Here is a 26,450-nt window from a genome sequence, read left to right as displayed (position 1 = left end):
CACACACACACACATTGAAGGGAAATCATTAATTTTTTTTTTGGGCTAGGAAATTAAATTAATTTCAGGAAATTAATTTTAATTGTTTCATTTAAACCACTTTATTATTATATTTCCTTGTATTCTTTTAATTTTCTTTATTATTTTCTAAGATTTATACGGATTAATTTTTCATGCAACTATTTGCCATTTACTATTATCACATACACCCGCACTGTATGTCACTGATAATTTTCATTCATTTCTTTTGCACTTAAATCACTTTAATTACACACATTATTATAACTTACCCGGCACTGGCACTTGTTTTATTAAATTATTGAATATTTCACTATAATTTTTTTCACTTTACTTACCCAAAATTTAATAATTTCTGCAGCTCCAAAATTGTCCGTCCGTCCGCGTGCTAATCCGCCAAAAATTTACAATACAATCGTACTCCGATTGTTTTCATTCATAAACATCACTACTATCGATAGTTACGTTACGTCAGACTAAACGATAACGCGTAGCGTATGACGTAAACTTTATACCAGGTTCGTATAGACGAAAATGGAACGTTTACACTGTAATAAATAAATCAGTTCGGAATTAAATTTTATTTTGGAAAATCAGAAAATGAGTGTTAGGGATGCCAAACCACGATTGTTAGGGATGCCAAACATCGATTTTTTTTTTCAATTGCCGTATCATACACGATGATTTTTTTTTATTTTTATATCGAATGTCGCACTTTTTTCCCCCTATCCTTCGATAAGGATATCAGCAGGTTAGTTGGCTTTGTGGTGTGCGCCTTAAAAAGGGGTAACCATGAAAATAATTGACAGCCGGAAGAAGAAGAAGAATGTTGTCAACCATTATTAGGGAACAGCTGTTTATTCCAATGACTTAAATGTCAATAAGGGGGAATAATTTAAAAAGAAAATGGACAAATTAAACGAGGAAAATGGCAGCCAGAATTTCCTGGCAGAAATTGTAAGGAAATTCTTTCCTTTTTATCTCATCAGCGAAGAAGATTGGATGCGTGGCTCCCAGCTCCCAGCGAAGTAAAACACCCGGCATTTTTTTGGCGATAAATTCCATAAGTGAAAGGAATTACATTTATTAATTTGATGTGTTCAACAAAATACATGCAAAGAAGACAAAATCCAAACTTGTTTTTTTTGCTAAAAAGGCTTTAAACAATCTTAGCCCAAAAATGTAAAATTTAAAAAGCTAAAATGTGAACATTTAAGAACTAAAACTGAAAGTATTCTTAATAGTTATACAAAAACTAAATAAACATCTTAAAGTTTGGCAAAATTTTAAACAAAAAGGAAAGACTTGAAACGGAATTAAGTTTAAACAAAACAAAACTGAATTAAGTTTAAACACAATAAAAAAGAATTAAAATTAAAACAAAACGAAACTGAATTAAGCTTGAAACAAAACTTAATAAATACAACGAAAAGTAAGAATAATCTTAAAAATTAAGTCCTGGCAGAATTTTTGGAGTAAAGAGCCACACCATCGCACATCCAATCCATCGAGGGAGGCGCAGATTTTCCGTCACTGCTATACCAGCGTGACTTGGTATCTTCCCTATAGACGTCACTATAAACTCCGGACAGACAGACGGACGACGAGGCGACATAATTAGATTCCGCGGTTTTCCTGAAAAGAAAAGTACAATTTTTAAATAAAAAGGGGTAAACAAAAGAAGTTTAATTTAAGATTTACTCGCCTAGTGTTGCAGTGCAGGATCCCTCGTTGAATTGAGCTCATTTCGAGGTTAGGTATCCACCTTTTTTTTCGTCGATTGTTTTTGTGGTGTCGACATACTGCCTTTTGTTTGTCCTGGCCTGGAATTGGAAAATAAATTATCATTTTTTTTAATCTTGAACCGGGAATGTAGTTATAAAGCTAAACTTCATACTATTACGTACTTACTCTTTGGGAAGAACCTTGTCCATTGGCTGCCATCAGTGGTCCTAACTCTTGATACCCGCCATCGAACCCTGAAAAGGAAAAAGAAAGAGAAGGAGCTTAGAGTTGGAATTAATTTTCTTTAGGGAATTAATAATTACGTTTCCTGCTTTTTTTTTATTGATTGATAGTATAAATCAATATGTAATGTACAATAGGTGTAATAAAATTGTATACTTCCAAATGAAGATGATGTCGTTGGCTTAAGGCCATTAAGAAGGTGGTAGGGATGGTTTAAACGGAGGTAAGTGAAGGGTCAAATTTGGGACGTCAGGGAGTGGTGACGTCATGGCGAGAGGTGTTCTCGGTGGGAGGGCTATCTCTTGGTCGGACAGCCGCCAAGAGAGCTGTTTCCGGAGGAAAGAATTGGGTTAAAGTGAGTTTTAGATTGAGTTTTTGGTAGACAAGTGTAGTTTTTTTGTATTTTTAGGCATGTTTCAGGCTTCTAATAATATTCCCCTTTTAGATATTCGTGCAAGCCCGGTATGATATTTTTTTTGTGTTCAACCGAAAAGGTCTTCAAGTGGCAAGAACCACCCCTCACCCGACGAGCCATAGCCGCGCTAAACGCCAGCATACCGGCAACGCCACTTAAAGCCAAATATTGCGATTTTTCGTCATCCCCGGAAAACGGTTGTTACACCGTGGTTTTCTAAAGAAAATTGTTTGGGGCATATAAAATATTTTTAAAGGCCCTAAAAAGTAATTTTTATCCATTTTTAATGAGTATTTTCTGCAGAAACCTTAGACCAATACTTGTGGATTTCAATATTTTCTAGCTTATCTTCAAAGGAATAGTTGTAGATTAAATAATCTTTTTTCTAGAGTTCCTACGGGCAGGTAATCGTGGATTATCAATCAACATCTTCTAGAGGTCATATAATAATGGATGTTTACAAATATTTTTTAGAAGACTTGGATATCAATAATTGTAAACCAAATTTTACTGGATGGGTTTCAGACAATTAAACGTGGATATCTTAACCCAGATTTTCAAGAAAACTTACAGACTCAAGAAAACTTACAACTGAATTAATATTTGAGTTTTTAACCTACAGAACTATAAAACTGATTTTTTAACCAATTTAAGAGGATTTGAAAACTGGGATCTTTTAACCAATATGTTCTAGAGGACCCAGAGACGTGGATTTTTAACCAATACAGGGCGAGATGAAAATCTGCAACCAACTTCAGACTGCTGTCATATCTAAACCACTTGTCCGACAGCTGTTAAAATTATTCCAGTGGAAGCTCATTATATTGTTTACAAGCGTACAAAAGCGTTTTGGTGAACATTTTCCAGAAAAGAAGTTATTCGTGATGGAATTCAAGCGTGATAGTGTGATTTCTTTATATTTGGCTGAAAAACCACAAGTGGCTATCGTTAGAGCACTCCAGCATTTAAATGTGAATAAATCTTTTTTGTCTCGTACCATCGCTCGTTACCGTGATACTGGTAGCGTAGCCAAACGTCGAGGAAGTGGATGGAAGAAAACAGCAACATCAGCAGAAATGGTTCGAAAAGTAAAGAAGCTAATTGATCGAAACCCGAGCTAAACATATCGCAATATACCATTCGGCAAATATTGAAAAATGAGCTCGGGGTAAGGCCATTGAAATTCCAAAAATTGCAAGAACTTACACGACAACATCGCTTGGCCGAAAGTGGTGAACTGCCGAATTTGGTTATCTCTGATGAGAAAACATTCGTTTTCCGGCAGTCCGCTTTATTTCCAACGTACAACGGCCACCAAAATCTCCGGATAGCAATCCGTTGGACTATTGTGTCTGGAGTGTTTTGGAAAGCTAAAAAATACCAAAGTGTCGATCACCTCAAGCAAGAGCTTCGCCGAGAATGGGCCAAAATACCGCAGAGCAACATTCGAGCAGCGTGTGACGTGTAAAGTAGAATTAACTTACCCAGTAGCCTCTGTAGATCTCTAGATCTACTGACTCAGATCCGCCGGATATGTTACAATGACCCGGTTCCCAACAAAGTTTGACATACGTCTTAAACTTTTTCAGAGCATTCCTGCATTCCAGAACAACCCTGGATTTGATTGTAGAAGAATTAATCATTGATTCTATTTTCCAACAGCACAATGGCTTTCCTGATAGCAACGATTTCTGCCTGAAAACACTGCAGTCGTTGTATAGTTTAAAGAATCATCGGATATTCAAGCTTTCACAGAAGACTCCACCTCATGTGCCACTTTCCATCTTTGAGCCATCGGTATAGAAGGTGTGTGGGTTGCGGTGATTCGAAACTTTGCCTGAGTGATGTATAATTACTGGTTATAGCCCAACTTCCTATATTCTCCACATACTTGAGAATAATAGAGTGGCCAAAGGATTGAGTGCGCCATTGTCCCAGTTCATTGAGTCGTAGGGCAGACCTAGCAGCTTAATACTTAAGGGTTTAAGTCAAGTAGGGTGTCAATTGTAGATTGGGGTGTGCTTTTAAAGGCACCTGTAATAAGTAACGATGAAACTCTTTGGATTTTAACAATGTTTTGTGTGTGGGAAATTCCGTTTATTATTTCTCATAATTACTCCTTTATCTTGAGAGGTATCTAAATGTGCCTTAAAATGTCAATACGACAAAATTTTTACAAATATTTTTTTTTAGAAAATATTAACTTTGATAAGTTAAAACACTTGTCCGATAAGTGCATTACAAGCCTTAACAATCGATCAATGATAAGTCTGGCAGTAAACATACTTATCACTTCAATTTCTATTTGCATAGCTTCTTAATAACAATTTTCAGTTTTTTTTTTTTGGATAAAAAACAGTCTCTTTATTAAATGCGTCGTTTTTTTTTCTTTGAGTGTAACTGAGGGTTCTCGTGAAATAATTTAATATTTTGTTTAGTATAATATTTACAATGAACTAATTTATTTTTTTTACTTTACCATTAATGTATCTTTTTTGTTTCTCTGCAGATAGCTAAAAGTCATGCACATTCATTGAAGGTGGAACTAGGTCATGTTGCCGGGTTTGGCCTATTGATTTTTTTGTTGTTAAATGCAGAAGTTTGTTGTTTTTTCTTTCCTTTTTTGTTTCTCTTGGCCAGTAACCAAAGAAAGTAAAGGTGAAATTCTCCTTTCACACTTTTCCTTTACACTTACAACCTCTGAAGCTTTGAAACCTTGTTCGAATGAGTACTGGGAATGCCTCGAGAAATTTCTTTCTTTCACGAAATGCATTCATTGTTTGTTGGCAAACTTTGCTGCAGGATATTGTTTTTCTTTTCTTCACTGAACCAAGGTGAGGTGCCTATTTGCTGAAAGGTGTTTTAAAAAACAACAATGATGACATTAATAGTTCATGGGAAATGCATAAAATAATAGTGGGAGTGGAAATGAAAGTATAGAGGGTTTGGCATTACCTACTGCAGCCCTTCTTGATAATTATTGTATTATCTACAAAAAAAGCTTGAACACATTGTAAAATGATTTCCAAAATGAAATATTATTTTGGGATTCAAAGAAAATCAGCGGAAAAAAATTGAAATAGACGGCTAACGTCAAAATTTTCCCCAAATTTCCGTCCCCAAATGCAAATCAAAATTATTTTTAACTTTTTATAAAAAAAAATCTAAGGCCACTTTTGTCAATTCCTAACGCCTAGTCCCCTTTTTAGCTGTTGACGTTTCTCTTTAATAATCCAAATCGTTTTGTTTTTGCCCCCGATTACTTATGCAATTGCGACTAAGCGACTGACCTGCCTCCACCGCCTCTTAAATGCATTCTTAAGTTAAGTATCTGCAACACGTCATTCAAATGGCTGTAGTGGACCGCGAGACACCACAGGAGGTGGACAGTTGTTAAGAAATGCACAATGCAACACAACAGCCATCAACTTGACATAGGCAGGCCGCGCCACCTCCATTACGTCCACAATATACGGAAGTTCAATGTAAATATATGTCTATCTTCCTTCTTGTTGTTGTTATTTTTCCGTATGTTTTCAATGTTGGACAGTGGTCAGGAAAATAGATTGGAAAATTTGTTTCATATGGACTAGGGATATGTAAGTCGACTTTATTGATCGATATACGTAGGCCTGGGCAATATTAACGAATAAAGATAGGAAGCTAAAATTTTGCACAAATCAGTCTTTTGTCTGCAGGCAGGTCAATTCGAAGATATAATGATAAAATAATGGTCTACGATATCGTATGGCCCCCATAGAACGGTACCCCCCGATATTAGGTATTTTGATGATTTTAGCCGAATTTTCAATGGAATTGTCTGAAAATCCACACAAGGAGTTCTTTCTGAGTATTTTACCCCCTGGAAGAGAATTGTCTATATAGGTCCGCGATATCGTATATCACCCATATAACTCTACCCCCGACATTCAGTATTTTGATTATTTTAGCCACATTTTTCAATGGAATTGCCTGAAATTCTATACAAGGAGTCCTTTGTTGTTGTTTGCCGCCTGTCAGAGAATTATCAATGTAGGTCCACGATATGATATAGCCCGCATACAACGTTGCCCCTCGATATTCGGTATATTGATGATTGTAGCCAAACTTTTCAATGAAATTGTCTAAAAACTTCGCTTCAACTCCTGGAAGAGTATTGTCTGTATAGGTATACGATATCGTGCATTTCCTATATAACAGTACCTCCCTATATTCGGTATTTTGAAGGTTTTAGCTAAATTTTCCAATAAAATTGTCAAAAAATCCACACAAGGAGTTCTTTCGGAGTATCTTACCCCCTAGAAGAGAATTGCCTATATAGGTCCACTATATCGTATATCCCCCATAGAACGGTAACCATCCCCCCTCGATTTTCGGTATTTTAATGATTTTAGCCACATTTTTCAATGGAATTGTCTGAAAATCCACGTTAGGAGTTCTTTCTGAGTACTCTACCCCCCTGGAAGACAATTGTCTATATTTTTCAATGGAATTCTCTAAAAATCCATACTAGAAGTTCTTTCCAAGCTCTTTTCTCCCTGGAAGAGAAATGTCTATCGGTCCACAATATCTTATAGCCCACATACAACGGCACGATATTCGATATTTTGGCGATTTTATGGACATTATTCACCGGAGTTGTTTCAAATTTCGTATTTAAAACTCGTAATGGGTACTACATCCTTTTACAAAAAATTGCGTATGCAGGCCTACGTCGTCGTATATCCTCGATATAACCGTTCCTCAAAATATTCGGTATTTTGATGATTTTGGCGACATGATTCACAGAAGTTATTTCCTATTTTGTATTTAGAGTTCGTAATGGAAGCTACAGTCTATGACTGAAAATTGTCTATGCAGATCCATATATCAGTACCTCCCTATATTCGGTAATTAGCTACATTATTCACAGGATTTTTTTTCAAATTTGATATTTGAATATTGTAATGGCTTATGACATAAGTTGCCTGTTGCCAGGTCCACTTTTTCGTATGGACCCCAAAATAACGGCTATATTCGGTATTTTCAAGATTTTAACAGAATTTTTGGCAAATTTAATTTTTTTTGAAAATTTCCAAATTCGTTCCAAATGGCGGAGGGTATTTAGAGCTTTTTTACTTGTTCATGCTATTTTTTGGCAAATTTTGGTCATTTCAATTTTTAGTAAGAAGAAAGCATTCTTGCAATAAATTATGGATATTGATCCAGTTTTCAGTATAAGCCTCATATGAAGTTATCACCAGTTTCAACATTTTTCAAATAATTTAGGCCTTTTTTTGGCATCGTGGTTTTCAATGGGGTTGGAAACCCTATTCGCAGCAAATTTTCAATGTAGGTCAATGTTTCGGAGTATGACTCATATAAAGTATCTCCTGATTTGAACAATTTCAAAATTAAAAATTTCTATTTAGGATATTTTTGTTGTAGAGAGCTATCATCCAGAAAATTGTCAACATAGGTTAATATTTTGGCAGGTTCACGTCCATCTTTAGAATGCATCCATAGAGTTTTGTTCCACTGTACCCGATACATCGGTGTTTAAATGTAATTAAGTACATAACAGTAATTATTTCACATAAACACCCACCGCCTTACAAACGATGACAGAAAAGAAAGTGTGGATGAATGACCAGACCAAAGGAAGTGGTGCTGTAAACTTGTGTAACATTTGCTTTTGTCGATGGTGATAATTGATTTTTTCTACAACCATATCAACTGAACTGCGTTACGAGAAAATGTGCAACAATTATGGCATCTGTCCGGTCACACCTGATGATGTATCACGGGGTGTCATACAGGTTACTTCATCGATAGATGTGCAATTTTTTGAAGGTTAATTAAAAAGAAAAAATGTAAGCCCCGGGGAAATTTACACATTGGCGTGGGCTGGTGTGGGGAATTAAGTGGATTCTAATAGTTTAGGAGAACGAATGAAGAGCTAATCACGTACTGTGTTAACTTAGTATGAAAGGTAAATTGGCAGTTGCAAATATTTAGATTTTCTATGATTTTGACATTTTTGCTGATATAAAATTCTAAGGCGATCTAGCGATGTACGCTATCTTTCGAACGAATTGAGATAGAAGGCTAAAATTTGGTATACATGCATAGTTTAACAGTAGGCAAGATAATTTCGTATATGAGCCATGTCGGTCCACGTTTGCGTATAGTCCCCATATAACGGTACTTCCCGATATTCGGTATTTTGATGATATTAGCGACAATATTTACCGTAATTATTTGAAATTTCGTATTCAAAATTCGTAATGGGTACTACAGCCTATGACAAAAATGTTTGTATGCAGGTCCAAGTCTTCATATAGCCCCCATATAACGGTACCTCCCAATATTCGATATTTTGATGATTTCAGACACATTATTCACCGGAATCGTCTAAAATGTCGTATTTAAAGTACGTAATGGGCACTATAGCCTATGACAAAAAATTTCGTATGCAGGTTCAGATCTTCGTATAGCCCCCATATGACGGTACGTCCCGATATTCGGTATTTTCATGTTCATGATTTTAGCGACATTATTTACCGGAATTATTTCGAATTTCGTATTTGAAGTTCGTAATGTCGGTATTTTGTCGATTTCACAACATAATTCTCCGGAATCGTTTCGAATTTCGTATTAATGTTCGTAATGGGCACTATAGCCACGTCTTCGTATAGTCCCCATATAACGGGTTTCATTTAAGTGGTACTTTTCGTTTTTTTTTTTAAATTTTTCAATTTTTTTCGAAATGGTGGAGGGTATTAAAAGTTCGAACTTAGCTGCTTTTTTACTTGTTATCACTAAAATAGTAAATGCACAACTAGAGATACTTAAATGCAATCCACTCCCTAGTGTCAACATATCTGTATATGAATGCCTAGATCCACCGAGGGAAGACTGTTCAGGAAATTAGGAACTAAAGGAGTAATAGACTCCTAGTTGATATATATATGCAACCTAGTGAAAGAATTTTCTCTACAGAATTTTGAATAAAGGGTTGAAAAAAGGCTTTTCTATCCTCAGAAAACCACCTCCATATAAAGAAACCCCCATTAAATATCTCCTGTCCATAAATACATGGAAGATCCCACCAACGTTCTGCCAACGAAACCTGTCGAAATAAATTATTCAAATAATTACTTAATAAAATCTCTGTACCCAGTTCTCAGTGACAAATGAATCTCGTGATGTAATTATCCAGCTATTTACATTTTAATTAATATTACTTAACACTTTCGTGTAGCTTTCGTTTTGTTTTCGGAATCGATGTATGATGGGTTTTACGTGTTGCGCACAGCGTATTCCCCTGAATTCCACAATTTTTTAACGATGACTCATTTCGTTTTACAACAATTAAATTGAACCTGTGTGCTGTGACGAATATAGTTTAAGTTGAGAGGGGATTTTTTCGCTTAAGAGAAATAACTTCTCTCTTAAGAGAGGTAGAGAGAAATGTATCGTTATTAATTGTGATATTCCATCAAGTGTTACTGTAAAGTGATCTCAGCAACATTGTTTCAAATTTTCCTTGATTTAACCTTGGAAAGCATACCTAAAAAATCGGTAAAGAAAAACATGGGCTTTAGGATCGACTAATCGGATAAGGATTGTATGGGACATTTAGCCCCATCGAACTCAAACAGAAAAATTGGAAAACCCAACATCAATGAAAAATATAGATGAAACGAACAACAAAACACCGCGGGTTTTTTTCTAAATAGAGGTTATTTAAGGGTAGTGGCCATGTTTTATGCCCATAAAATTGAGAGCACTATATTTAATTTTTCAGTTTGCAATAACTCGAAATATTTTTCGGATAAAATTGTCCTTCTGCAGCTTGCAGCATTAAAATTAGTGCTTTGAAATTTTGAATGGACATTAATATTATTAGTGGACGAATATTTGGTATGTAAAATGAAACATCATTTGAAAAATTCTGTCCCGATTTTCAGTCAGATCATTTGAAATTGGATTTTCCGGTTCTCCGTTTCTTCCGCTTCAGTAGGTAGTTTAACCCTTCTTTCAATGTAGGCCCACTTTTTGGTGTAGGCCCCGTATAGCGATAACTTCTGATTTCTGGTGATTTGGTAGGTTTTGGTCTCAAGTTCAAAACAAATATGCAGTAAAGCTAGTTTACACAATATGTTAGAACCCCATTTAAAACGACTTTTTTACATTTTATATTATTTATGACTTTGACATGATGTGTGGTCGGTCCTTATATGCACCAAATATGACTATATTTTGGGTTAGTATTCTTTCAAAACTTATTTTAAATCAGTTTCTATACCCTTAGCCATATGGCTAGAAATGGTATATATCATTTGATACGGCCAAAACGTGACTCATTGACCACGGATTTGGTCGATTCAGGACACTTGGAGTCGATCTGGCGATGTCCGTCTGTCTGGCTGGCTGTTGCGCACGATAACTCTCGAAGGGAGTATCCGATTTTATCCAAACTTGGTACATTGTAATACTACTATCAAACTTAAATTGAGTTCGAAGATTGGCAATATCGGTCCACTCCTTCTGGTACCTTCCCCACAAAATGTCAACTTTTTCAAAGAAAATATAAAATTTACTACACAGAAAGAGAAAGTATAATCCGATTTTGCTTTAACTTTGCAAATCCTAATATATACATGCCAGGTCAGGTGTGAAATGGACAATATCGGTCCACTCCATATAGTACATCCCCCACAAAGGATCAACATTTCGAATAATTATAACTCTTATAAAATGTAATGTAAGAGTCCGATTATCTTCAAATTACACATATCACAATATTTTTATTAACCCAAAGTCTTTTCTGAAGATAGAATATATCGGTCCACTCCTTCTATTACCTCCCCCACAAAGGGTCAAAATTTTGAATGTTCATAAATGGTCATAAAACACGAAATTAATGTCTGATTCCATTCAGACTTGGCACATCTCGATATATTTCCATCAACACATCATTTGTTATAAAGATGGTAGAGATCGGACCATTCATTTTGGTACCACCCCCCCCCAAAGGTTCAAAGTTTAGAATAACAAAAACGATCATAAAATCCGAAATAAGTATCCGGTTCTCTACAAATTGAAAACAGTACAATATTTTTATTAACCCAAGGTCCGGTGTAAAGACGGGATATATCGGCCTACTTCTTCTGGTACCTCCCCTACAAAGGGTCAAAATTTTTGAGGACATTTTTTTAACATCCGATTCCATTCAGACTTGGCACATTCCAATATTTTCATCAACATAAGATCTGTTATAAAGAAAGTAGGAATTAGACTATTTTTTCTGGTACCTCCCCCAGGTTTTGAAAAACAAAACACTCAAAGAAAGCGAAATAAGCATCCAACTCTCCAAATTTCACACATTCATATATATCTGCCATCCCCTTCTGGTACCTCACCCACAAAGGGTCACAATTTCCAATACTTATATATGTCATAACTGCTATATCTAAATATTTTTTTTTTTTGAAAATAGTTATTTTTTATTTTTGCACAAACATTTTCCTTAAAACCCCAATACTCAACACTTGCTTAAATTACCTCAGAACATTTTGTTTTATTGCAACATTTATAGACCTGAAACATTTCGGTATTTGCAAAATATCTTGAAATTATTGTTTACAAAATTAATGACCTCAACTCAATTACAGTTTGCTAAATAGTATTTTGTTATTATTTATTTATTGTTTTTGGTTTTAGTTTTAGTTTTTTTTTTAATTCTTGTTTTCGCTCCGGCAAACAATGCTGTCCATAGTTTATGTTTGCCATTCGACTGCGGCGGCGGCGTGTGCGGCCACAGAAACAAACAAATAAATTTTCCAAGAGGCCCACAATCGAAGAGGATCATTGATAGATTTTTATAGAGTCCAAATATTTAAGAACAAAAGTAAACAAAAAAAAAAAATCGAAAACTTTTGTTGTTGTTTTTGGTTTTTTTTTTTTTTCGGAAAAATGTTTAACGCCAACAACAAACAAGCAATAAATCTTTGCCAAAAATTGCAAATTGTTTTTTTTTTTAGATTTTCATTGGTTTGGTCTTTCGTCATGTGTTCTCTCTTCTGTTTTTATGATCGATTCATAATACTCTCGTAATGCTGTGGAAGATGCTTATGATTACTCATAATTTTTTGTTGAAAGGAGACTTGTAGTAACAAGTGATATCATTTTTTTTTTAATTTTTACGCTCAGCCATATGGCTAGAGAGGGTATATATCAGTTGATACGGCCAAAACATGCCTTATCGAAATAACGGTTTTAGACCCTAGGTATCTTTGTACCAAATCCGTTTAAGATCGATCTAGCGATGTCCGTCCGTCCGTCTGGCTGGTGCGCACGATAACTCTCGAAGGGAGTATCCGATTTGATCCAAAGTTGGTACATCGTAATATTATTGTCAAACTTAAATCGAGTTCGGAGATGGGCACTATCAGTCCACTCCTTCTGGTACATTTCACACAAAATATCAAAATTTTCAAAGAAAATAATTTATTGCACAGAAAGAGAAAGAATGATCCGATTTTACTCCAACTTTGTGCATCCTAATATTTTTATCAGGTCAGGTTCGAAAATGGACAATATCGGTCCACTCAATCAGGTACCTCCGCCACAAAGGTTCAACATTTTGAATAATTACAATTCTTATAAAATGTGGTATAAGTGTCCGATTATCTTCAAATTAACCCAAGGTCTGGTGTTTAAATGGAATATATCGGTTCACTCCTACTGGTACCTCCCCCACAAAAGCTCGATATTAAAAAATATATTTTTTGCACAGAAAGAGAAGCGATAATCCGATTTTGCTCCAATTTTGCAAATTCTATTATTTGCATCAATGTTAGGTCAGGTGCGAAAATGGACAATATCGGTCCACTCCATCAAATACCTCTCCACAAAGGGTCTAAATTGTGAATAATTATAGCTCTTATAAAATGTGATTTAAGAGCCTGATTATATTATGTGTCAAATTTGAAACATCTCAATATTTTTATTAACCCAAGGTCTGATGAGAAGATGAAATATATCCATCTGGTACCTCCTCCACAAAGGGTCAACATATTCAATATTCATGAAGCTCATAAAACAAGAAATTAAGATCTGATTCCATTCAGACTTGGCACTTGGCAATATTTCCATCAAAACTGGATTTGTTAGAAAAACGGTAGAAATCGGACCATTCCTTCTGGTACTTGCCTTATAAAGTGTCAAAATTTTGAATATCCATAAAGGTCATAAAATGCGAAATAAGCATTAGGTTCTCTTTATATTTCACACATCCCATTATCTCTACTAACACAAGATCTGTTGTGAATATGGGATATATTGGTCCACTCCTTTTGTAACCTTCCCACACAGAGGGTAAAAGCACGGATAAGCTCATAAAACGCGAAATTAACATCCGATTCCATACAGACTTGGTATATCTCAATATTTCCATCAACACAAGATGGGAAGAATCGGACAATTTCCCCTGGTAACTCTTCCACAAAGGGTTCAAGATTTTGAAAAACAAAATGCTAAAACAATGCGAAATAAGCATCCAACACTCTTCAAGTTTCACATACACAAACTTTTTTGCTGACAAAAGATCTGTTCTGAAGATGATATATAACTGCGAAACCCTTCTGATACCTTACCCCCAAAGGGTCACAATTTTCAATACTTTAATCTGTCATAACTTGGGAAACAAGTCAGCGATTCTTAATAACTTGCTATATTTAAATATTTCTCTCAACCAGAAACCTGAGATGAATATGAAATTTATGATTTCGCATGAAATAGGATATAAATGTTCGATTTTCTTATAATTTTGCTCTAGCAATTTTTGTTATGTGTATCAGATGAAATATGAAAATGGAATACTTCGGTCGAATATATCCTAATGTTTTCTAAAAATTATAACATATCACATATAAAGTTAAGGAAGTAGCTGATATAGTCCAAACCTGTCACTTCGCAATATTTATTTATTTAGCCTCCAAATGGACAATATTGGCCAATTCCTTCGGAACCTATTCCATAGAGGGTCAACAATTTGAGTAATCATAACAGAAGTCAAGTTAAGTTATTTAAATAATCGAACTTTGGGTGAGGGTCTGTCGGCAAAACCGAATGATATTTTTAAGTTTTTTTTTTTTTGAAAATTGTAGTAGTTCTAACACTTGGTTATTTGGCGTTTTGTAACCACAAAGTGATATGTTGCTCTTGTTATTCTTCTTCTCATCACACATTTGACGTTAGCTCTCTTCTTCTTTTTTTGTGCAATGCTTATTGCCGGTCTCTCGTCAAAAACACACACACACACACAACATAAACGACAGCAATAACAACAACGTGGATAGCGGATTTATTATTTCATTTTAGCGGGAGTTCAACGTAAAACATGGTCTCTTTTTGTCCGTCCGAACCAACGACCAATCATCCTTCCCTGTTGTCTGGTGGGGGTTCGTCGCTTTGCGTATCTCTTGAGGTCTTCGATGTTTTCTTGTTGCGTCGTCGTCGTCGTCGTTTGGGGCTCTTTGCGGGTAAAATAAATATTGCTGGTGATGATGATGATGGTGGTGACCGGCCACAACAGTGTCTGTCTTCTGACATTAGTCAGTTAACATTTGGCACGCGAATGAATACGACGAACGACGATTTGGATTATTGTTTTGTGCAAAAAAAAAAAATACAAAAATTGAATAAATTCAAGATTATTCTCTCATTTTTGGAATTTAAATATTGTGTGTAAAATTAACATAAATAGTTTTTTGTTTTGTAAAATAAAAACAAAAGTAAAGTATTCCCAAGAAATCAGAGGAAAAAGAATTGCAACAAAAATATTAATGTCGCCGGTTCTTTTTTGATTTCTAAAAACATGTTTTGAGTTGATTTAAATTCTTTGTTGTTTGGAAATAGAAATGTCAGTGTTGTTGTGGTTTTTCGTTGATTGTTGTTGCTGCCCACAGCTAAAGTGAAAAGTGAAAGGATATAAAAATAAGAATGATGATCAGTTTTTTATGTGTAATTTATAAAAATATATGGAATTTAATTTTAAAAATAATAACAATGGTGACTTTTTAAAAAGAACTTTCTAATTTTGAGAAAAGAATATCGAGCAACAAGAGAATACAATAATGTTTTCTTTGTCTTGAATAGTTTACAGTTGAACTTATTTATATTGAGGATAAAAATATTTATTTATACCCTCCACCATACATAGTATGGAGGATATATTAAGTTCGTCAATCTGTTTGTAACTCATTTTTCAAGTTTCGTATCTGAATATTGTAATGGCTTATGACAAAAGTTGCCCATGCAGGTCCACGTCTTCGTATAGACCCCAATATAAGGGCTATATTCGGTATTTTTAAGACTTAAAGAGATTTTTTAACGGATTGTTTTGAAAATTTCCAAATTCGTGCAAAGGATGTCCCACTGTATCTCTTGAGCAGAAAAAAACTCTGTAAACGAGATTGAATGTTGTCTAAGTTTGTGGTTTCTGTGGCTTTGATTGCTAACAATTTTAGTCACAATTTTAATGCATGACTGACTTTGTTTACAGAATTCCCAACGTTTTATAAAATCAGATAATTTTTGTTTTTATAACTAAAATACAGTTTTAATGTGAATGAGATGCAATAACCACTGTTGTTTTCTTCAATGCCTTCAATGTCAATGACTTAGTGCATTTATTTGTAACAGGCAAATGGAAACGAGATAGACCCATAATTCCTTTTGATGATCTGCACAGAATCACATTCTGTGTCCGTCCGTCAGTCCGACTGTCCATGTATTTTTGTAAACAAAGTACAGGTCGCATTTATCATTTGTTTGACCTAAGGACGAACCCGATTGAAATTGGACATAATCGGTCAAAATTTAAGTATAGCTTCCATACATATCTACGTCCGATTTGCCTTTTATTGTGCACTAATCAGACTTAATCAAACCATCAGACCAAATATTATGGATTTTTGAATATACGACCCAATTAAGACTAGAAATAAGTATGCCAAATTTGATCGAAATCGGTTCGGATTAGCTATAGCTCCCATATAAATTGTTCTTCCAACTTGCTTTTTTTGTCCTCCGCAGCCGTAATATGCACTCTGTAACAACGATATTTGGGGAAATATATCAAATACAGCCTTTCCCAAATTTTATCGAGATCGGTTCTGATTTGGATATAGCTCCCATATATATCTTCGTCCGTTTTTTTTTTTTTTTTGGGCGCCAAAAGTTTAATATTAGTCCAAATGTGATGACCAATTTGAGCCTAGAAACAAGTATGCCAAATTTGGTGGAAATCGGTTCAAATATAGTTATAGCTCCCATGCACAGGGTGAGATAAAAAACTGCAACAAACATCATGAAAGCAATAAATGTCGGAAATAGCATCAAATAAGTTTACATTAGTTCGAATTGGTCACCTTTGGCCCGAATTATGGGCTTCAAACGGTCAATGAAACCGTCACACGCTGCCCGAATGTTCCTCTGCGGTATTTTGGCCCATTCCCGGCGAAGCGCTGGCTTGAAGTGATCGACACTTTAGTATTTTTTAGTGACAACCTTGCTTTCCAAAATACTTCAGACACAATAGTCCAAGGGATTGGTATCCGGAGATTTTGGTGGCCATCGTGCGCTGGATATGAAGCGAGGAACCTCATTTTGTAACTATTCTTGGGGTGTTCTGAGTGCGATGGCGCTGAGTCCTGTTGGAATGTCCAAGGTCTGCGGCCAAAATGTTTGCATGCCCAAGGCTTTAATACACCCTCCAGAATATTTTCGCGATAATATTCGGCATTTATTCTGAGCCACGGTCGATTAATACGAGCGGAGAGCGACCATCGGCTGTTATGACAGCCATCACCATGGCCGGCGCTCGAGTTCTGGTGGCCAACCCAAGGTGCGCATTTTCAGTTGACCTCTTTGGCAAGTAAACACGATAATTTTGTTTGTTCACAAACTGCTGGACAATGAATGTTTTCTCATCGGAGTTCACCACTTTCGCCCAGCGAAGCTATTCTTTAGCCCTTTTGAGTCTATTTCCTTTCTGTTGCGGTGTAAGTTCCTGTTCTTTTTGGAATTACAATAGCTTTACCCCGAGCTCATTTTTCAATATTTGCCGAATGGAATAATGCGATATGTTCAGCTCACAAGCCATTTTTCGGCCACTACGACGCGGGTTTCGATCAAATCGCTTCTTTGCTTTTCGAACCATTTTTGCTGAAGTTGCTGGTTTCTTCCGTCCACTTCCTTGACGTCGGGCTACGCTACCAGTATCACGGTAACGAGCAATGGTACGAAACACAAAAGATTTATTCACATTTAAATGCTGGAGAGCCCTAATGATAGCTACTTGTGATTTTCCAGCCAAATATAAAGAAATCGCACTATCACGCTTGAATTCCATCACGAATAACTTTTTCTGGAAAATTCTCACCGAAATGCTTTTGTACGCTTGTAAACAATATAATGAGCTTCCACTGGAATAATTTTAACAGCTGTCGGACGAGTGGCTTGGAAATGACAGCAGTCTGAAGTTGGTTGGAGTTATTTCACCTCACCCTGTATATGAAACTGCACGCACATTTCAAAATTTTTTAAACATTACCACATATGTCATATATAGTGATGGAATTAGTCGATATAGTCCAAATCTGGCAATTGGTAATATTGCGAGCTTCAAATAGGAAACTTGAAACAATTCCTGTGAATAATGCACCCGAATCATCAAAATACCGAATTTTGGGTGGTATCGTTATATGGGGTTTTGTTATAGGTTATAGTACCCATTACGAATTCTAAAAACGAAATTTGAAACAATTCCGGTAAAAAATTTCGCAAAAATTATCAAAATGCCGACTATTGGGAGGTACCTTTATATGGGGCTATACGAAGACGTGGATCTGTACAGACATTTTTTTTTTGTCATACATTGTAGTACCCGTTACAAACTTCAACTACGAAGTTTGAAACGATTCCGGTTAATAATGTCGTTAAATCATCCAAATACCGAATATTGGGGGTATCGTTATTTGGGTGCTATACGAAGGGCATGCCGCACGAAACATGTATTTATTTTCTGGACCAAAAATTCGATAAATAAGTGATTTTATAACAATAGATTTAAAATAGTTGCTTTACGTCTTTTAGTATCCCAAAAATAACTACCTACTTGATGCGTCCTACACCGGTATTAAAGAGTGATTTGTTAAGAGCTTGATAACTTTTTAAAAAAAAAAAAAACGCATAAAATTTGCAAAATCTCATCGGACGTAAAACATTTCGAACCGAACACTGATTTTGGTAATAAAATTCAATGATTTGCAAGCGTTGCTCCTTAGTAAGTCTATTCATGATGAAATGTCAAAGCATACTGAGCATCTTTCTCTTTGACACCATGTCTGAAATCCCACGTGATCTGTCAAATACTAATGCATGAAAATCCTAACCTCAAAAAAATCACCCTTTATTATATGCAAACCCCGAGAAATAATTATTACAAATCGAGTTACCAACTCATTATTTTAACAAAATCATGGTAACCCGATTTGTAATGAGTATTTTTGCTGGGATCATGGTAGAATTACAAGGTAACCCTTTCAGGCCAGCTGTAGTCAACTTGATATGTCAAACAAGTTGTTGTAATTCGAATTCGCCGTAGAAATACATAACAGAAATTCAAACATCATAGAGGAAAAAATAAACACAAAAATATAAAAATCAAATTTTGTGATATAATTCAAATTAAAAAAAAAAACAGAATATGAGGTGCTGTGCTATTTGCAAAAGAAAGGATAGTGAACGACAAGCAACATTTTTCAATGTACCCAAGGAAGAGACGAAGAGGTTGAAGTGGAGTGCGATTTGTGGGATCACTTTAATGAGTATTTTTGCTTGGATGACCCATAATACGCATGAATATCATGAATTTCATATAATCCTGAAATCTCTTCAATTCATCAACGAACATTTTACTATTTCAAATATCATTTTATTAACAATTTTATTCTTTTGAATTTCAATACCTTTTCGAATTTAAGCTCTCCACATTAATCTTCAATTCAAAAATAACTCCCCCCCCATTCTGCCAAAGTTATAACAAATGATCTAGACTTGAAAAATGTGCTTCCATATTGGCAAATTTTTTAAAATTCTAAAGCCGAAACACATAAACGGCTTGCATTTAATTTGATTTGGCAAATTAATTATGATAAACAGACGACGCAAACAAATTCTCACAACAGACCGGCAAACTGCCAGACAGCCAGCCCGTCATCAGTCGGCTTCAGAGTCCGACGTTCATTTATTTGTTATGCAAAACACATAGAATGGACATACCATCGCGCGAAATGCTTTGCGAATACATATTATGTCGGTACACATTTATCTCTTGGCTTGCGTGCGGATATATCCACATATCGACAAAATTGTTTTGTGACGCCATAATAACTTTTGTTCACACATTCCAATAAATCAATAACAAAAAATGAAAAAAAAAAAACAACGAAGAAGTTTGGACGTCGAACTTATTAATAATTCCTTACAACAAACACATCGACAACAACAACAACAACAAAGATGATAATTATTTATTATCATTATGGATTGTGGCTTGTTGTTGCTATTTACTTTAGGCTTCTTGCATTTCCTTAAAAATAATTATGTAAATATATAACAGAAGAGGGGTTTGTTAATATTACTCCCTGGTATTTTTCCTTTCTGCCTGTGATGATGCCTTTTGTTTGGATATCAACGATGGTTCCTTGGTTGAGTGACTCCTCAGCCGAACAATAAAAGTGAAAGACGTTAAGAATTCTTGCAGGGTTTGTTTTATTTTTTTTCTCTTGTTCTTAATTGATTCTGAAGTTGTTTACTTGGCGTTTTTGTTAAATACCACATGTCTTTTTGTGACAATCTGCAAAATGTCTTCTTGTTTAATCACAAGGCTGTGTCAGAAAAAGAAAAAAAAACTGAAGTTCGACACAGAAGAGGCTCATAATTTTCGTTGTCCAATTGATTTTTGTTTAATTTCTTTAATGATAAAGGGCTAAAGGGTCGAATTGTTCGCCCATTTGAAATAAGTGCAAAACATTGTATGCGCAATGTTCCGTTCGGTAAATATGGGAAAAAGGGTAAAAATATTGCAAATTGAACCACATGGTGTCAGTAACGTCATCTATATTTTAAGTTTAAATGTTGTTCTATGAATACAGGGTGAGATTAAAAAAACTACAACAATTTTAATTTTTACATTTTGTTTTAAATTTTATTAAATGAAAGCAAAAAATGTCGGAAATATCATCAAATTGTAGAATAAGTTTAAATTTGTTCGAATTGGTAACCTTTGGCATCAATTATGGCCTTCAAAAGGCCAATGAAATCCTCACACTCTGCCCGAAAGTTGCTCTGCGGCATTTTGGCCCATTCCCGGCAAAGCGCTTGCTTGAGGTGATCGACACTTTGTTATTTTTTAGTGTCAATCTTTCTTTCCAAAATACTCCAGACACAATAGTCCAACGGATCGGTATCCGGAGATTTTGGTGACCATTGTGCTGTGGAAATAAGGTGAAGAACCTCATTTTGAATGTCCAAGGTCTGCGGCCAAAATGTTTGTGTGCCTAAGGCTTTAATACATCCTTCAGAATATTTTCGCGATAATATTCGGCATTTATTATGATGCCACGATCGATTAATACGAGCGGACAGCGACCATCGGCTGTTATGGCAGCCCACATCATCACCATGGCCGGTGCTTAAGTTCTGGCGGCCAACCGAAGATGCACGTTTTCAGCTGACCTCTTTGGCACAAACTGAGAAAACCAAATTCAACAGTTCACCACTTTCGGCCAAGCGAGGCAACTCTTTAGCTCTGTTGAGTCTATTTTCTTTCAGTTGCGGCGTAAGTTCTTGCACTTTTTGGAATTTCAATGGCTTTACCTTGAGCTCATTTTTCAATATTTGCCGAATGGAATATCGCGATATGTTCAGCTCACGTCTACTTCCTTGATGTCGAGCTACGCTATCAGTATTACGGTAACGAGCGATGGTACGAGACACAAAAGATTTATTTACATTTAAATGCTGGAGTACTCTAACGATAGCCACTTGTGGTTTCCCGCCAAATATAAAAAAATCACACTATCACGCTTGAAATCCCACACGCATAACTTTTTTTCCTTTAAAACTCTCACCAAAATGCTCTTGTACGCTTGTAAACAATAAATATAATGAGTTGTCACTGGAATAATTTTAACAGCTGTCGGACGAGTGGTTTAGAAATGACAGCAGTCTGAAGTTGGTTGCAATTTTTTCATCTCACCCTGTATATATTCATGATCAGCGTATGATTCTAACACGACTTGGCCCTGTCCATTCGTTCGTCTGCTGTAATCACGCTAGAGTCAAAACGAATAAAGATAGGAAGCTAAAATTTTGCAAAAAAATTTATTTGTAGATCCACGCCTAAGTATAGCCCCCATACAACGGTACCACCCTTTGTTCGGTATTTTAATCAAATTAGCGACACTATTCACCGGTATTGTTTCAAATTTTGTATTTGTCGTTAGTAATAGATATGCAGTTCCAGGTCTTCAAATAGGTCCCATATATTCGGTATTTTGACGATTTTAGGTACAAAATTCTCCGAAATCGTTGGAAATTTTGTATTTGAAGTTCGGACCCATATTCGACGGACCCATCTGGCAACGCCATAACTTTTGACAGAGACGTCACATCGCTTAATCACATACCGCGTTTGAAGCGTCAGTCCAAGCAGATTTTTACCATGAAACAATACACGCCACGCGAGCGCTCTGAAATTTACATTCAACGGAAGAAGTCAATTGTGAAAACTCAACGTGCTTTTAAAACATTAAAAAATGTGAGAAGTGCGCCTTCTAAGAACACCATTAAGCGTTTATACGAAAAATTTTCGAGTGGTAAGACTCTTTCTAATCCGAAGAGGCCATATAAAAGTCGATCAAGGCGATCGGCCGAAAATATCGCTGCCGTACGAGCCAGTGTTGAGACGTCCCCAAGAACATCCCAAAAACGCCGTTCTCAGCAGTTGGGCATGGCTCGGTCCACTGTACAACGGATTATTCGCATTGATTTGCATTTGTTCCCGTACAAAATTCAATTGACGCAAAGAATGTTGCCTGCGGACAAGCCTCGTCGATTGGAATGGGCTCAAAGAGTCATGGGTCCGTCGAATATGGGTAACCCTGTACATTATTCACCGGATTTTTCGTAAAGACCTCAAAATAATGGCTATATTCGGTATTTTTAAGATTTTACCAGAACTTTTAATAAATTTTATTTTTTTCTTAATATTTCCAAATTCGTTCCAAATGGTGGAGGGTATTCAAAGTTCGTCCAGGCCGAACTTACTTTTTTTTACTTGTTGAAATAAGTCCTTCTGGTAAATGAAAAAAAGAGTCAAAAAATAATTAGTATTGATTCATATAACTTTCGTAGCGTCATCTATAGTTAAAGTTTTAATATTGTTCCGTGGTGTAATTCCGTGATAATAGTAGGATGATATGGTAAGAATCCAAAGGCACATAATTTTAAAGAAACAAATGAATGAGGATTTTTCTTTTGTAAATTTGCCCTGCAAAATTAGAAAAAAATTGAGATACTTGGTATTGAAATTCTTGTAGCAATTAACACCATCTATATTTAATTTCTATTCTGTGGTAGAATATATCTGGTTGTTTACGTAGAATAAATAAATACTGTGATAGAAAGTTAAAAAAGGAGGTGACCTGTTATGGAGTGCAGTGAACGAAATAGTCTCAAAAATCTGAAAATTTTCATTCCAAAAATTCCACTAAATTTCCGGAGTTTCACTTAATCAGCGTTTATAGAAGACGATTCTTTCAAGTCCGAGTTTCTATAACTTAGGTTTCCATTTATTTACCCTGTCGTGATATTGAAACCCATTTTGTCTTCTAAGTCAACAAATGGAAATAAACAGCCGCGAACCACAGAAATGACATTATGTGATGTTTTCATTTCTTTGATTCAATATTCATATAAAGTCTGACTCACTTCAAAATAATAATAATAAAAAACAAGTAAGCAAAGGCTACAGACGAGCGGGGCCGACCGTTGAATACCCTACAACACTATAATAAACGATACAGATTATATAGGCGAGATACTCGAAAGAATTCCACAAGATATTGTGACAAATAATATAAGAAAACCATCAGGTTTCGTTCTCTAATTTTCGAATAATAGCAACTTTAACTAATTCGCTAATTTCCAATTTATTGGTAGATGTTGCACGTAAATGGTTTTCCTAGATCTGGAACCAATATTTCCCAAAGACCTCTAATCTCTCAGAAGTGGCAAAAGATTAACATTTATTATTGGTTTTTGACTAAAACGCATCTATATGAGATACAGACATTTGACTATATTCTTCAACGAAATCAGCGTTAACGAAATAGTCAGAAGTGCGTCTTTCCTGTATTTGTGAATTCTCCAAAAAGTCACTGGAATGGACATTTTCGTATTTTGTCTACAAAAGTTGGCAAACTCCTTCACACATTGAATATTTTTGAATGGCCATCCAAAACTGCTTGGCTTTTGCAATGCCCGGTAACCCCCATTCAAATGTGCGTGAGGGTCGGGCAATAATTACGATCTGCTGACAATTTTGCAGTTTTTTGGTCCATTTCAACCCCTAAATATATGGCGATCCTGATATCCTAACTACTTAGTTTTATTAGCTGTAGAAATATTACCAAATGTTTAATTCAAAGTAAAATATGCCAAAAATATGACAAAATTGAAAAAATATGAGAAAATTTTACAAAATCAATATTTTCATCTTTAGAGAGATAATTTTATGCGATTTTTGAGGCGTTTTATGTTTCCTGGCAAGAGGCCATTCTGAATTAATGAGAACTGTCGAAATCAGTTCAGCCGTTCTCGACATATAAGAGATCTTTCAAGCATATCTTCTTTGATAGACATATATATCGTACATATTTTGCTATATATCCGATTTATTGGATGTTAACATCAATGTAAAGATCAGAAGTAACCTTGTCATGGCTTTGTGATTTCGCCGGGATTTAAAATATTCGCGGTTTAATGAAAAATTTTGAACTTTTTCAACACAAAAGATATGGTCCAAATTGGTAGGCTTCTTGCCAGCCCTAAACTCTAGCTACATGCGAAATTCCGCGTTTATTGGTCTATAATTGCGACCTATAGAGCAAGTGCAAAATCAGGATTTTTTCAGTTTTTGGTCCATTTTAACCCCTAATTATTATGGGATCATCACCAAAAGAAATAGGGTTCTATTCTGACCCTAGCCCCACCTCCATTTTAAATTTCGTGAAGATTGGACCATAATTGCGACCTTTAGAGTGATTACAAATTAACATGGACAGACGGACAGACGGACGGACGGACATACATAGCTAGATCGACTCAGCTCGGCGAGATAGGAAGATCCATATATACTTTCCTATGTGGGAAATCAATATTTCGAGGTGTTACATAATTTTTGGCCCAATCAAACTTATAATACCCCCAACACATAGTGTTGTAGGGTATAAAAACACATATTCAATAATTTTCACTGAGACCGAACTACTGTTTTTGGGATCTGTTGTCAGATATGAAATCAGACTCAAATATTTGTTTCTGAATCACCCATGCTTTTCCTTCTTAAATCGCTATTTTTTAACCCTGTGAACAAATATAAATTTAATTAAAATTGTGTGCTTTGCACTAAGAACTATATTTTTGAACCTTGTTTTGAGAACCTTCCAATTGCGGTTATATTTTCTTTGTTGATGACCTTTTCTTTTGCCATTTGTTGTTTTTATTTTCTGGCTATCTTATAAATATTTAATGATCGCTTTACAATTGCAAAACGATCACCGCGTTAATAAGAAATTTACGTTTGGTGTAAATAAACAATCAACAATTGATTCATGACAATTTATTTTTCCTTATTAAAACAGGCCGTGAATGGATTGGGATTGTTATTTAATTAATTGAAATGAGATTTCAAAATGATTTGATTCAAGAAAATTTTGTGATAAAAAATTATCTCAAAATTCCTAGAAATGCAATTCTAAAAAATACTTTTTTTACTCAACATGATTCATTTGTCGCATGGGATTTCAAAAAACTTTACACATACGTTTGAGTCCGGTTGAGGTGATTAGTTCAATAGGAAGCCAGGATCACTTGAATGAAGCGAGGACAAGCAGCCCTGCAATGCTCTCCATTCAATATTAGAATAGATACGAATAATTATGTGGCTGCGGTAAGGTTAAAGTAATTTTTGAAGTATAAATAAACAAGTTAAAAAGCATCAGTCGGACAGATGTATACCCTTGCCGACAGATGTATACCCTCAGCCACTGTTCGATTATGTAAATATATTTTGACTTCTGTTATAATTATTTAAATTGTTAACACTCTTCAGAGTAGATTCCGAAGGGACAGGCTAATATTGACCATTTTGTAAATATAATATAAAAATTGCGACGAGGCAGGTTTTGACTATATCGATTACTTCCTTCACTTTATGTGAGATATGTGATAATTTTTAGAAAATGTCAAAATATAGTCGACCGAGGTATTCCATTTTTATGCTTCATCTAAAACAGATAATAATATTGGTATGGTCAAAATTACAAAAAAATCGAACATTTATATCCAATTTTATGCGAAATCTTAAATTCCATATTCATCTCAGGGTTCTGGTTGAAAGAAATATTAAGATATAGCAAGTTGTAAAGTATCGCTAACTTCTTTCGCAACTTATGACAGAATAAAGTATTGATAATTGTGACCCTTTGTGGGTGAGGCATCAGAAGAGGTTTGCAGATATACAGGGTGAGATGAAAAAACTGAAACCAACTTCAGACTGCTGTCATTTCTAAGCCACTCGTCCGACAGCTATTAAAATTATTCCAGTGACAGCTCATTACATTCTTTACAAGTGTACAAAACCATTTTGGTGAGAATTTTTCAGCAAAAAGTAATTCGTGAAGAAATTAAAGCGTGATAGTGTGATTTC

General features: G+C 35.3%; 2 protein-coding genes across 3 annotated transcripts in view; one reads left to right on the top strand and one right to left on the bottom strand.

Annotated features, from left to right (window-relative positions):
- The window catches only part of LOC101889802 (ubiquitin-conjugating enzyme E2 W), a 63,327-nt gene that overhangs the window by 16,070 nt on the left and 20,807 nt on the right, over positions 1-26,450 (top strand). The window contains exon 1 of one of the 2 annotated variants that reach the window (XM_059127793.1): positions 15,059-15,183. The exons of the other annotated variant lie outside the window; for it this stretch is intronic. The gene's annotated coding sequence lies outside the window, so the exon portion shown is untranslated. Of the gene's footprint in view, positions 1-15,058; positions 15,184-26,450 lie in introns of those variants that run through there. 2 annotated transcript variants of the gene reach the window in all.
- LOC101891682 (activin receptor type-1) overlaps positions 1-26,450 on the bottom strand; it is a 174,920-nt gene that overhangs the window by 144,475 nt on the left and 3,995 nt on the right. The gene's annotated exons all lie outside the window — the stretch shown is intronic.

This window comes from Musca domestica, unplaced genomic scaffold (genome assembly GCF_030504385.1).
Source record: "Musca domestica strain aabys unplaced genomic scaffold, Musca_domestica.polishedcontigs.V.1.1 48, whole genome shotgun sequence".
NCBI lineage: Eukaryota > Metazoa > Arthropoda > Insecta > Diptera > Muscidae > Musca > Musca domestica.
The sequence above is the reverse complement of the archived record's forward strand: the minus strand, read 5'-3'. Positions and strand labels throughout refer to the sequence as shown.